The sequence below is a fragment of the Terrapene carolina genome, unplaced genomic scaffold (genome assembly GCF_002925995.2).
Source record: "Terrapene carolina triunguis isolate 2854851 unplaced genomic scaffold, T_m_triunguis-2.0 Scaffold62, whole genome shotgun sequence".
NCBI lineage: Eukaryota > Metazoa > Chordata > Testudines > Emydidae > Terrapene > Terrapene triunguis.
This window is the reverse complement of record NW_020664413.1, coordinates 45,844,439-45,859,093: the sequence shown is the minus strand read 5'-3', so window position 1 is coordinate 45,859,093 and position 14,655 is coordinate 45,844,439.

Genomic DNA, 14,655 nt, shown 5'->3' with positions numbered 1-14,655 from the left:
GGGGAGGGCGCCGGAGGGGAGGGCGGCCGGAGCCCTGGGAGGAGGGCAGCGAGCCCCAGCGGGGGCTCGGCTCTCCCCCCGGCGGCCAGAGCGCCGGGGGCAGGGCGGCGAGAGGGCGGCGAGCCCTGGCTGGGGCTCGGCTCTCCCCCCGGCGGCCAGAGCGCAGGGCGGCGAGCCCCGGCAGGGGCTCGCCGCTCTCCCCCCGGCGGCCGGGGAGAGGGTGCGGGAGGGGAGGGCGGCCAGAGCGCCTGGGGGAGGGCGGCGAGCCCGGCTGTGGCCCCGCTCTCCCCGGCAGCTGGAGCGCCACGCCGCCCCCCTCCAGGTGCCGCCCCAAGCACCAGCTTGGTTGCCTGGTGCCTGGAGCCGGCCCTGACTCTCCCCCTCCCCCTTAGGAAAAAGATTTAAAGGGCCATGCTCTCTAAACCCCAAAGGGGTTACACACAACTTGTAAGACACAATGTACTAAGATGACTTATGGTAAATAATGTTCTGTAGTAGATCAGATAATTGCTATCACGGGAACATTCTGTTCATTACTAGATGTCAGCATCACAATACAAAAGTTAACATGCCTGGGCCACACATGACCATGTGGGTTCTACAATCAGTTCATATTAGTGTGCCCTACCATTCAATGATATGTTTGATCTCTTCTTGTGGTATTGCCCACCCATAACACCTTTTAGTCTTTAGGACGGAGGTTTCTATACTTCATTTTGTTAATTGTTTGTCCTTCTTTCTCTCCATGTGGTACCAAGTTTATATTTTGGCATCCAACTTGCATTCCGCTTTGATGGTAATTGCTTATGTCAGTTCTTTGCTGGAGTGCAGCAGTGAGCTGTGTGTGTGCGTAGGGCAGTGGTCCCCAAGCATTTTACATCGCCCCCCCCCTTGCCCTCGTCAGCACCACCTCCCACACACCCCCAGAGCCAGGGCCAGGAGCTGGGCCATGATTCCAGGAGTGGGGGACGCGAACAGGGGTAAGGGAGCCGAGGCTGGGCTATAGGTGGGGACATTTGTCATAGGCATTTTGAATTCTAATCCTGTCTTCCAAAGTGCTTGCAACGCCTCAGAGCTTGGTGTCATCCTCAAATTTTATAAGCATTCAATTTTAAGTTATTAATGAAAATATTGAATAATTCCAGATCCAGGACAGACCCTATGGGACTCCACTAGATGTCCTCCCCATTTGGCAGTGAATCATTGATGATTACTCTTGGAGTATGTTTTTTCAACCGGTTGTTCATCCATCTTATAGTAATTTCATTTAGACCACATTTCCCTAGTTTGCTTATGAGAATGTCATGTGGGATTATATCAAAAGACTTAGTCAAATTGAGATATATCATATCTACAGTTTCTCCCTATCTAGGAGGCCAGTAACCCACTCAAATAAGATAAGTAGATTGGTTTAACATGATCTTTTAACAAATGCATATTGGCTGTTACTTATAACCCTATTATCCTTTAGCTGCATACAAATTGATTGTTTAATAATTTGTTTCAGTATCTTTTCAGGTATCAAAGTTACACTTACTAGTTTATAATTCCTCAGGTCCTCTTAGTTCCTCTTTTAAAAGATAGGTACTTATGTTTGTCCTTCTCCAGTCTTCTGGTACCTCACTCATCTCCCTGAGTTCTCAAAGATTGCATCAGCTAGTTTCCTAAGTATGCTAAGAAGAATTTCTTTCAGCCCTGCTGATTTGAATGTATGTAACTTACCTAGATATTTGTTAACCTGTTATTTTCCTATTCTGTCTTGTGTTCCTTCCCCCTTAGTGTTAATATTAATTGTGTTAATCATCCGGTCACAATTAACATTTTCACTGAAGACTGAAGTAAAATAGGCATTAAGCACTTCAGCATTCTTGGTGTCATCTGTTATTAGCTCTCCTTTGCCACTAAGTATTGGACTTACACTTCCCTTCATATTTCTCTTGCTCCTAATGTATTTATAGAACTACTTCTTCTTGTTTTTGTCCTTTTCTAGGTGTAACTCATTCTATATGTATGTGCTATTCTTTTGTACTCATCCTTAGCAATTTGTCCATGTTTCCATTTTTTAGAAGGATTCCTTTTTGATTTTTAGGTCATTAATCTCTTGCTGTTCTTCTTGTCTTTTCTTTGCATCAGGATAGTTAGCTGTTGTGCCTTTAATATTGTCTCTTTGAGAAACTGCTAATGTTGACAATAATCTATCTGCATGTTTTCCTCTATTGAAATATTTCCTTTCCCTCCCACCTGCTGGTGAAAAACCATACATAAGCCTGACTTCAGCAGGAGCTGTGCTAACATGGGACTGATTACCCCCAAATCTAGACACGAGCCTCCAACAGATCTGGGGATATTTGTGACTTTTATATACCACATTCTGTCACTTCAGTGTATAAGTACAGGCATCCACCCCTTTCAGCTGATGGAAGAATTAGGAGAAAATTCAGTGAACACAGTTTCCAGTTGCTGGTGCAGGCTATTTCTTCATAGAGGAACACAGGGTCCTATTTTCTGTGCAAGAATCAGTAATCCTGTAACAAAGAAAGCTGGCCTTCTTCTCATTTGTGTACTTCCACTTTCACATTTTACTGCTGCACAAACTTATTTCAAGAAATAATGTTCATAAGTGCAGACAAAAGGGTGAATACATTAGCTCTATAATAAACTCAAAAGGCTGAATATAATTATTTCTTTTGAGAAAGTGATGCATTTGCAAATAAATAAATAAGAAATTATTGCTCTCTAAGATGAATGGGTTAATTTCAGTGGCACCGTATAAGCTGTTTATCAATGGAAAATGCACCTATCTTAAGTGCATTTTTTTTATTTCTCTGAAGAAATGATTTTTTAAAAGAAAACCTGACTTAAAACCACAGAGCTGGTTAAAGGAGAAAAAACCTTGTATATGAAAAGAACTACACTGAAATATATTTTGAGGCTGGAAAACAAAGTCTGTGGTCTTATAGCTGCTGGCAGAGCAGCCTGTAAATCAAAGACAGGCAAATCAATAAGATAATCTAATGGGACCATGAGAACAACTTGAAACTCTAGATGTTGAACCAAGGTCTGGAACAGATCTGCCACTGTAACTGAACTATATCATAAATTTGAAGAAACAAAAGAGTTTTGAAAATCTTTGACCCATTCTATTTGACAGAGTAGGTGCAGTTCAACTGTAAAATAGTCAATACAAGTAATAATTCCCTTAACGTCTACAAGTGAAAAGGTTTTACTTGATGTAGTGCATAAGTATTTGGCATAATTGTTGCTGTTAAAAATAAATCTTCAAAGGTCAGAAAATGTCAGTTGTCAAAATTATAAACTAAATTGTAGAAATAGACTGTGAATTAAAATTTGGTCCATTCCAAAAGAATGAAGCTATGGAAGATCAGAATTATCTATTTCTTTCTGTGTAAGGAATGGGACATTTTAAAACAAGTCTTAGGAGTGAAAGTAAACTTCTGCTTCCAAGTCTAAAGTACAGAATATCTGAGTTGGCAGTCTGAGGAACAGTCCTGAACTACTTACTTAAGCAAGGCTGCTGAAGGCCATGGCTTGAGCAGGCCATTACACTGAAGTCAATGAGAGTTTCTCCTGGCTAAGATGTTCAGGATTCAGCCCCTAGCAGATAAAATAATAATATACCTTGATCAGAAACAAAAAAGTTATGATACCAAAGCAATTTTAAAAATTCTTACAAATCATAGCCCTGAAATTCAGCCCCAATATTGGCGAGTGGCGTCTTCATTGAAGTTGGACTGGCACATTGCATGACTGTATTTCTCCGTGTCAATTCTGTGTGCATCTCCATTTGGCTTTAATGGGAGCCCCATGTAGACTTTAAATTACCAATAACTTTTATGTGAGCTGGATTAAGCCTTTTAAGAAAAGTGCTATAAACTGTATCATGATCTTATAAAAACACATGACAGTGTATTGGTCAATCTCCTATGATTCCTCACCTGGAACTCTTGCAGGTGTCAACAGAAGTTCTGGGTGCCGGTGCACATTAATATACTTTTTAAATCCAGGGTCTGATTTTGCTCCAGTTGAGGGCAATGAAACTTTTACTGTTGACTTCAGTGAGAGCAGGCTCAAGACTCAAAATATGTTATACAATAAAAACCAAACCCAAACCCCATTGGAGTGAATTAGGGTCTCTATGTTGACTTCAGTGGGATTTTGATCAGGCCCTAAAACAGCAAGAGGCAGATCCTTGAAGGCGAGGGAGTTTTAACAATTTACACCAGCTGCAAATATGCCTCAAAATGTATATCACAATAAAGATACCAATAGTTACAAACATGTAATCTATGTAGGATGTGGGACACTTTTTTGACATGTTCTGGGTTCTTCACTTGTCCCTGACACCACAAACTATTTGCCTCTAAACTAAAGGGAACCCTCTTTCGCTTTTCCATAAGACTTTTCCATTTAACCATTTTAAAAGTCATTTTTGCAAAGGTGATACAACAGTGAAGATAGCGGAGAACTATTTTGAAATGCCATTCTAAGTTTGGGAAGTCACACTTTGTCACACTTTTTTTTTTTAAAGCTGACTCTGTTCCAAGCTTGAGACTTAGTTGTGCTTTGAAGACATTAGCCTGTGTTTGGTGAGATACAGAGATTCATCACTCCAATGGGAATTCTAGGAGGCATTGTGCCCTAGTAAGTCATAATGCTTCCTGAGCTTTGCTGGAATACAGGGAAGAGCACTCATTGATGCTTCTCTTAAGGGGCCAATCCCTTCCACAGCCATGGTCACCCCCTCCCCAACCCCTGCCCATTTTCAGGTGATTAGTGCTACTAGCATATGAGGATTGCAATAGTGCTGGCTCATTCATGAAATACTTTGTTTTGAAGATGTGGTCAGAAAATCTAATTTTTTCCCACTGAACATTCTGGGGTGGAAAAAAACAAAACAAAAAACCTTTCCAAACTCTCTTGACCAGAAAGTTGCAGATTTTCCATGGGAATTTGCATGTTGAAACAAATTGACTCATCCCAAGGGAACGTAAGTGCAGAAGAGTTAAAAGGGGCACACCTGGGCATTAGAAGCCCTTTCTCCATGCAGCAGGCAAAGTAGCACCCGGTCTCCCTCCCCTTGAGGTGGCAAATACCAGGTTTGGTTAGGACCTGTTGTGGGCATTATGCTAACCGCCCCTTTTTAGGGGGGCTGGGAAGGAATTTTTTCCTCACCACCAGATTGGCCTAGCTGGAGGGGAGTTTTTCTCATTTTCCCCACAATGGGTTTCAGGGAGGGCTTATTATGGTGAGGAGGAAAGGGGGTTGGCTTGTATGTCACAGCTCATTATGTAAGTGTGGGGTTTGTGTCTGGTATAGATACTCCATAAGGAAGGCATCCAATGGCCAGATAAATGGCTTGGTAAAGGACTTAATTTAAAAAGGAGATGCTGGATAAAGGAATGGAAATGGGGGGGTGTCATAACTATAAAGGGAAGGGTAAGAGCTCTCCTGTGTACAGTACTAAAATCCCTCCTGGCCAGAGACTCCAAAATCCTTTTACCTGTAAAGGGTTAAGAAGCTCGGGTAACCTGGCTGACACCTGACCCAAAGGACCAATAAGGGGACAAGATACTTTCAAATCTTGGGGGGGGGGAAAGGCTTTTGTGTGTACTCTTTGTTTTAAGGAGTTGTTCGCTCTTGGGACTGAAAGGGACCAGACATCAATCCAGGTTCTCCCCATCTTTCTAAACAAGTCTGTCATATTTCAAACTTGTAAGTAAAAAAGCCAGGCAAGGCGTCTTAGTTTTACTTTGTTTTCTCAACTTGTAAATGTACCTTTTACCAGAGTGTTTATCTTTGTTTGCTGTACTTTGAACCTAAGACGGGGGCGGGGGTCCTCTGAGCTCTTTAAGTTTGATTACCCTGTAAAGTTATTTTCCATACTGATTTTACAGAGATGATTTTTACCTTTTTCTTTAATTAAAAGCCTTCTTTTTAAGAACCTGATTGATTTCTCCTTGTTTTAAGATCCAAGGGGGGTTGGATCTGTATTCACCAGGAGTTGGTGAAAGGAAGGAGGGGGGAAGGGTCAATTTCTCCTTGTTTTAAGATCCAAGGGGGTTTGGATCTGTATTCACCAGGAGTTGGTGAAAGGAAGGAGGGGGGAAGGGTCAATTTCTCCTTGTTTAAGATCCAAGGAGTTTGGATCTGTATTCACCAGGGAATTGGTGAGAGGTTTCTAAAAGCTTCCCAGGGTAGGGAATGGTGGCAGCGGACCAGAACTAAGCTGGTAATTAAGCTTAGAAGTTTTCATGCAGGCCCCTACATTTGTACCCTAAAGTTCAAAGTGGGGATACAGCCTTGACAGGGGGGTTCAGGGTTCATATGATTGGTGCGGCAGGGAACCAACCCACATTTCTTATAGCCCACTTTAACCCTCCTATGAGGGGGTGGGATGAATGGTAAGGTCCAAGCAATGGGTTGGCTGGGGAACCTGGATGGAAAATGAAGGGGGGGCTGGCGGAAGCCCCCAGGTAGTTACTGAATGAACATGGAGTTGCCTGCACTGTACACTTTTATCTGCCGGGTAGTTCCAAACATTTAATAACAAAGTTGCGGCCTAATTAAATTCATATCAAGTGTCTCCTGTCCATCTTTCGGAATAGCTGGAGAACTGCATTGTTGTATAATGTTGCTGTATGTTATTTGTGAACAGCAGCTGCATATCATGCCAGATAGGGATGCACAATGGCAGTGATATGTTAACAGTTTTCTGAAGTTTCAGGATCCTTTGGGATGGAAGGCACATACAGCATCATTAATATTCATTAGTCAACACTTTATTATAATAAAGGATGAGTTATTTACAAAGATTTCTTACATCTTCAGAATTTAGTTGTAATTGTGCTAATCTTATTCTATAAATCTTAATCTTATATAGCGAAACTAAAACAGGATTAAATACAGTCCATTTAATTATTCTTACATATGAATGTACATATTAATTTACAATTTTATGACCTTGTTTAATATTGGATAACCATATTTTACAACAATATTTTATCATCTAAAGTCCTAATAGAAAATTAATATATATGTATGTCTAACATGGTAGGGCATAAGTGTGTCAACTCAGTCTCTCTCCTCAAGTGTAGTATAGTTATTTTTCATAATTCCCAAATGAACAGATGTTATTAGACTGCAGATACTGTGTAATAATACTCCAAGAGCTTACTTAAAGGAAAATTATATCCACAACTATTTTTATAGTTTTTTTAATGTTATATATTTTTGAGGCAAATTTTTAGAGGCAGAACATTTAAGAGGCTTTTATGATGATTTGTGGAATGAGATTAGTGTTATGAGTGTATCGTATACTTATAAAATCATATTGTTCATTTCATTTTATTTCAATATTGTATTCCTTCACTGAAGTCAAATAACATGACATTATATAAAGCCCAGGTGATTTATCCTTCAGTGGTTCCATAGTTTGACCTACCACATTTTTAGGGTGAATTTATTTTAGTGCCCCAGTGCTCTGTCATCCTAGTTCTGGTTACATGACACCCTTGATGGTCAGTGGAACATGCAAGCTGTGTTATGTCATTATTTGTAATTCTAATAAAGGGCCAGAGTCAGATAACCTTATTCATTGCAGGGTAGTACTTTATTCCAAGACTAGTCACATTTAAGTCAGTGGGGCCATTTGTGGAGTAAGGTGCTACTCCAAGTGAGTGTGGCCCAAAATAACTGTGTCATGCTTCATTTAGGATATCCCATACAGCATCTTTAGCCCCTATACTGAACAGTAGGCACCAGTTTTGTTCGCTCAACATAGAACTTTCATGGAGTTTTAGTGGGGGCTTGGCCTTGTGCTTGTCTTTTGCCCAGGGTGAATTTCACCCCTGTGGGGTATTTCATGTATGAGATTTCCATCTGTTTTTGCTGATCTTTACTGCATTGCTATGAATTTCACACTGGGTATTTGTAATGGAGAGACAGGTATTGCTGTGTTAGTAGCACTTTTTAATTTAATTGGATTGCTTTGCCTCATAAACTATTATCCAGCAACCATTGCTGCCTGGCTGTTTGTTTCATCTGTTGCATCAGCATGATGTAAATGCTAAAGAGTTGCATGCTGATGTAAGTGGGGAGATGAGTGGGACAACAGACTAAAGGCAGATAGGAAAATATTGAGAAACCGGCATGAGGGCAGGTGGCAATTTACTGTGAAATGCAGTCATGACATAAGACAACTGAGTCTAGACAAGAAGCAGCAAGAAACTTGGAAAGCAGAAGTCAAACTAAGAAAGATTGAGATAAATCAGGACATCTAATCAGTTTATAGGTGGGAATACTGTCTTGTGAAGGTGAGGCTTCCAGGGGTAAACACTATATATCCAGTATGGTAGCATCTCTAAGCCAGGCATTTGGAGGATATCTTGCAGATACCATACCTGGTATTTCTGAGGCCTCATCTTTTAACAGCAGATATTTGACTAATAGATAGAGTGGATAAATAAAAGGTGTAGAAGTTGCCCCCAGGCACTCCTGGGTCAGGAATATTTCACTCTAGGAGATATCTATTTGCAATTGAAAACGTGCGTTGATTAAAATGTCAACATGGAAATGTTTGCTTGCAGTATAGCCTATGTGCAGATTGGATTTAAATTCATAACATCTGTAATCATGATCACTCTTGCAAACCCCAAAAACAATTAAGGTAGCTGCAAGGAAAAACATTAATCATGACAGAGCAAAACTGATGAAGAGTGTAATGCAACAGGCATAAAAAAGCCTGTTTGAGTCTCTCATTAGAAATTTCAAATACCGGGTATGCTTCAGCATTGCACAATGGAGCTTTTTGGCAGGAAAACTGAGTACATGAGTGATATTGGTGTACCATACTGTGGTCCCCTACCTATGGTGAACTCAGATATAATGAAACTATGTATAGTAGAGTTGAAAGAAAGTTTCATATTACTTCAATGTAATGTGCACGTTGCATTTCCATTTCTAGTGACGTTCTACTGATACTGAAGATTTTTAGTCAGAAAATGACTTCCATTTGGTCATCAAGAATGTGTAGGGGGCTTATGTTTGGTTTTGAAAAAGTAAGTTTGATATGTTGTTTCACCATAGATTGAATTGAGTTTGACAAAAACACCCCCAAAATAAATCAGAGATTTGTTAGAATCAGATCACTCTACATTTCTGCTTTTAAAATGTGCATATGCCTGGATAGATAAAGGCCAAAGTTACAATATTTAGAGGTGCTTGCCAAAGTAGAGATATTCTTGGATTTTGATTCATCCCATTACAGCACGGGAGGGCAAACTGCAGCCTGCAGGCCGGATCCGGCCCATCAGGGCTTTCAATCCTGCCCGTGGGATTGCCAGCCCCTTGGCGCAGCAGGGCTAATGCAGGCTCCCTGCCTTCCCTGGCCCCGTGCCGCTTCTGGAAGTGGCCAGCACCATGTCCCTGCGGCCCCTGGGGCGGAGGGGGCAGAGGGCTCCTTGTGCTGCCCTCGGCTGCAGGCACCGCCCCCTGCAGCTCCCATTCACCAGGAACGCGGAACCACGGCCAATGGGAGCTTCAGGGGTGGTACCCACAGGCACGCGGCAGAGCTGCCTGCCCCACCCCAACCCCAGGAGCCACTGCCGGACATGCTGGCCACTTCCGGGAGCGGTGCGGGGCCAGAGCAGGCAGGGAGCCTGCCTTAGCCCTGCTGCGCGCCGCTGCCACCCCAGAGCCACTTGAGGTAAGCGGCGCTGGGCCCAAGCCCACATCCCGAGCCCCTCCTGAGCCCTGCACCCCAACCCCCTGCCTTGAGCCCCATGTTGCACCCCTCCTGCACCCCAACCCCCTGCTCTGAGCCCTCTCCCACACTCTGCACCCCCTCCTGCACCCCAACCCCCTGCCCTGAGCCCCCTAACCTACTGTTCTGAGCCCCCTGCCATACCCCTCCTGCACCCCAGTCCCCTGACTTGAGCCCCCTGCTGTAACCCTCCTGCACCCCAACTCCCTGCCCTGAGCCCCCTCTTGCACCCTGCACCCCAACCCCTTGCCTTGAGCCCCTTCCTGCACACCGCACCCCCTTCCACACCCCACGCTCCCTCCCGCACCCCAACCCCCTGCCCCAGCCCTACAGTCATGGCCCTGCATACAATTGCCCCACCCAGATGTGGCCCTCAGACCAAAAAGTTTGCCCACACCTGCATTACAGAGAGAGAGAAGCTAGCTGCAAAATTAGCATCTGTATCCAAACTTATCCAAGTTTGAGGAGTTGGAACCAGGGTTTGAGCCCAAATCTATTTTTGAATTAAACATCAGGGAATATTTGTGGCTTGATTAATAGAAATACTCAGCACAGCATCTCTGAAAATCTCAGTTGGCACTTAAGGTCAAACAATAGGAGTGTGTGTCCTGAGCATTGACTGCACTTTGACCAGTTTTTGAGTTTATTGCTTCTTCTGTTGCTGTTTTGCTGAGAAGAAATTAGACCACTGAGTATCTGTTTCACCACAGTATAAGGTCCAAGATGTTCCGAGTCTCAATGCATAACAGTCCCAAACCAACAGGGAGCTTGGTGTGAATTATTATTTTACTGCTTCGATCCTTCTCCCAAATTTGACTTTCTTAATGTCAGCTGGATGCAGTGAGTCATGAACAGCTTTATGGAATTCTGCTTTGTTACCCTCAGAGGACTTATTGATGCGTAATATCTCTATCCAGAAAAGCAGAGTTCTCTGCTACAGCATACGGTAATTCATTAACTCTAGTTTTTTTTTTCCGTAACTAACCAACATTTGAATGGTATTTGACACTTAGCCATATCATTTAATTGTTACCAAATAAACATGGAGGCAGTGTGGGAAGCAGTTTTTTTTTCACACATAGGTACACCAAATGCTGTCTATTTGTGGAAGTTATGGGCAAGGCCACATTTATCTTTTAGAGAATAAGAAGTTTGGGTACATAAAGATGTGGCATCTATAATTAAACAGCTAAAGCAGAAAAGAGATTGAGCATTCTAAATGCACCTATTAAACTCAAAGAGTTACACTGTAACCCTTACCCCTCTGACACCCCTGTCTAAACTGTCTTCAGTGATGTCAATGGAAAGATCTCTGTTGACTTCATAAAGCTTCAGATGAAGTTCCCGTGAATAGGTTTCTGAACTATAACAAGTTTATTATTCACAGTAACCTGTTATTTAAGGTTATTATTTTCCATATATTTCCCCCAGACCATTCATTTTCTTCCACTTATAAAAATACAGGGCTCACTTGAAACAATGGAAATTCATCCATACAATAAAAAAAACTGCACATTTTTTTAATGAAAATCACAATCCAAGCAGCAGTCTTACTCACATAACTATAGAATCCTTTAATAATTCAAAATCAAGCTCCTCCAAAGCTGATCAGCTTTTCATTACAAACAGCAAAAACCCAACAACTCATTGAAACCTCCCTCTTTTCATGTGGGGGGACAAATTGTAAATTATCGAGTGGGACTTCAGCTGTCAAACTCCTACAGCTCTTATTTTCATAATGCAGTGCATATTATATGTTATGCACAAAAATGGCACAATGACTGACATACTGGAAATATAGTTTATTTGCTGGAATTTCCTATACAATTCCTAATGTACAAATGCACAGTATTCTTAGTATGCTAAATCTCAGTAAATTTATGGGTTCATGCAACTGGTAGGAAAATTAACAGTTTTGTCAGACAAGTAAACTACTATTGATTTTTTTTAAATACACCTCTACCCCGATATAACACGACCCGATATAACACGAGTTCGGATATAACGCGGTAAAGCAGTGCTCCAGGGGGGCGGGGCTGCGCACTCCGGTGGATCAAAGCAAGTTCAATATAATGCGGTTTCACCTATAATGCGGTAAGATTTTTTGGCTCCTGAGGACAGCGTTATATCGAGGTAGAGCTGTAGTTAAAGTCCTTCTCATATTGACACAATACATTAAATTCAGAATCTTTTATTGGATTCAGGAATTTGTAATTAGATGCATGAAGTTGACAGAAATAGACCCACAAGCTGGGATTTGAATATGAATTTCCCCAGAGTTCAAGATACTGGGCTTTGGTTCAGATTAATTATTCATTATCAGATTCATGATCTTGACGTTTCGTAACAGAATCATGAAATCATTACCACTTGACATCAGATTCATAAACAACAGTTTCTTCTCAGATTCATAATAAATTCATATGCACGTCTATTGGATTTTTAAAATCAATAATCCCTTACTGCCAGAGCTAGCCCCAAGATGCAAATTTAGATCCAGATCTGAATTTCCTTAAAATTTGGGGGTATTTGGATCCAAGATTTCAGATCAGGAGTATCTCTACTCAACATAAATTTATCAGATTCATGAAAGCAAATGGCCCCATCAATTTCTTAAATTTATTATGTACCAACAGGTTCATGAAATTAACAGTCACTTTCAGAATCATAAATTTATTTTCACAGCCATGAATACATAAAACTTGTAGTTTTCTGTGGAAGAATATGGATTAATCATGTCATGAATAATGCAAACATAATCCTGAACTTTATTATTATGTACTGAATACAAATATTTGGTAACTATTTCGTGGTAAAAAATAATTACAGACTTATAAAAATGTTCAACACTACAATGCAATGAGTTTTGCATGTTTGTTGTGGAAATATGAATGATTATAGGAAAGATGGAAAACATGTATAACAGTGTTTCATTTCATCTGCCATTTTGACGTGTCCTTTTGTGAGGACACACAGAGATGCATTGCACTAGAACACCCCTAAGTTGAACACCTGAAGTCAGTTGAATTAGTGCTCATCGTTAGGAGGAAGAGTTCTGCAGCTCAGTGCTTGTAATGTATCTGATGTAATTGTGCATGTTCCATGTCTAACCACTAGAGGGCATCTGTATGTATCAAAATCCCTAGTAGTGGAACAGTAGAATGTGGTAGAACAAGAAACAACTCTGCAGCATGTTACTTAGCGCTCTGTGTTAACTGGTGAATTCCTGGGTCCAGATGTACCAGATCTAACAGTCCTACACAGCAAAATTTCAGTCACATACTATGGGGAACATTATTCTTCCACCGTTGACCTTCCATGAATAAATTCCACCTTTCCCTGCCTGCCCCTAGTGGATGCCACCCCATTCCTCAAAACAGAAAGCATCAGGGTAAGGTGGTATCTGAACTTCATGGTCAGGAGTTGAAGATGTAATGACTCAGGTGGTTTGATGTTGAAAACACAGGTGACAACTGACAAGATAGGTGTAGGGAGGGGAAGCTCACTGACCTTTGTGAGGCTATAGTGAGTCCTACAGTGGTTGGGTAGGAGATGTGCAGTTGGCCTAAGATGCCCAGGGAAAGTATACTCTCTTCAGTACCTCAGTGTAATTTACTGAGAATGTGTACTCAGCCTTAAATTACTCCCTTATTTTAGCACTTTTTTGCATGTTTAATAAACTTGTGTGTGTGTGTATGTGTGAGAGCGAGAGTGCAAGAGAGAGTGCATGTACACGCCACTGCCCTCTATTGGATGAAATCAGAACCGTCCTAGGTGACCAGAGATAAGTAAGCTTGGCATAATGTTTATCTTTTTATAATTTTGACATATAATATCAATGTTTATTTTGTAAGCATTTGTAAGCATTTGGTAGGCATTTTGTAAGCATTTTTATAGATTTTTGTCAATTTAAATTTTCACAGTTACAGGAAATTAGGGGGGGTGAGACAATTATTTAATGATAATAGCCATTGAGATTCAAAAAGTTAAAGTTTTATAAACCATTTAAACACAAATTTTCAATCTCACTTATCAAAGTATGCAAAGTAAATATCCTTAAATCAACAAATCATACCTGTTTTTTTTACTATTCATTTGCTAGTCCAGTTGTAACAAGACTAATTCAAAAGTCTTTATCACTGGATTTTGATTCTAAGAAGTTCTCAAGCAGCATTTTTCTTGCTTTGTCGATCTTTAAATTTTTATTATTATAGATAGACATATATTTTTGCTGGCTTGTGAAATTGGGTGAAATTGATTTTTACTGACATTTACCGATAAACATCTAATCTTTCCAATCCTATAGATAAGTTATTGGTTCTACTGCTAGAATTATACAAAAGTGTCTCTCAGAAATTCTTATCTTGGTCTGTGGTAATATCTGCTTAATCCTCCCTGTTCCTCCCTCCTGATTATGCAGGTGATTGCATATGACAGCTGGTAACTCATCAGAGGACCAAAGAAGCTGGTAATCAAATGTAAATCAATTTTTATTTAAAAATACCTTGTAAGACATTTTTTTATTGTCACTGCAGTTTTTGCAAAAATTGTGTAGTTTTTAGATGTTCCTGCTGACACATCTGCTTGTGAGATATCAAATCAAATCTATCAGCCATCTTAAGCATCATAATGCTGCATGATAATGAAAAACAGATGGAAGGAATTTAGTTTTGATACAGTACATCACACTATGACATAGAAGCACAGAGATTTTGAAATATTTAAATAGCAAATAAAACCCCTCAGAATGGCTGCATTCATGTTTTAACACACCTCTGCTCTCTGCGAAAAATATTCTATTAGGTGTTTGCTACTGAAATCTTTTCAGGTAACACTGCTCTACAGCCAAAATGCTTCTGAAATAAATGTAGTCA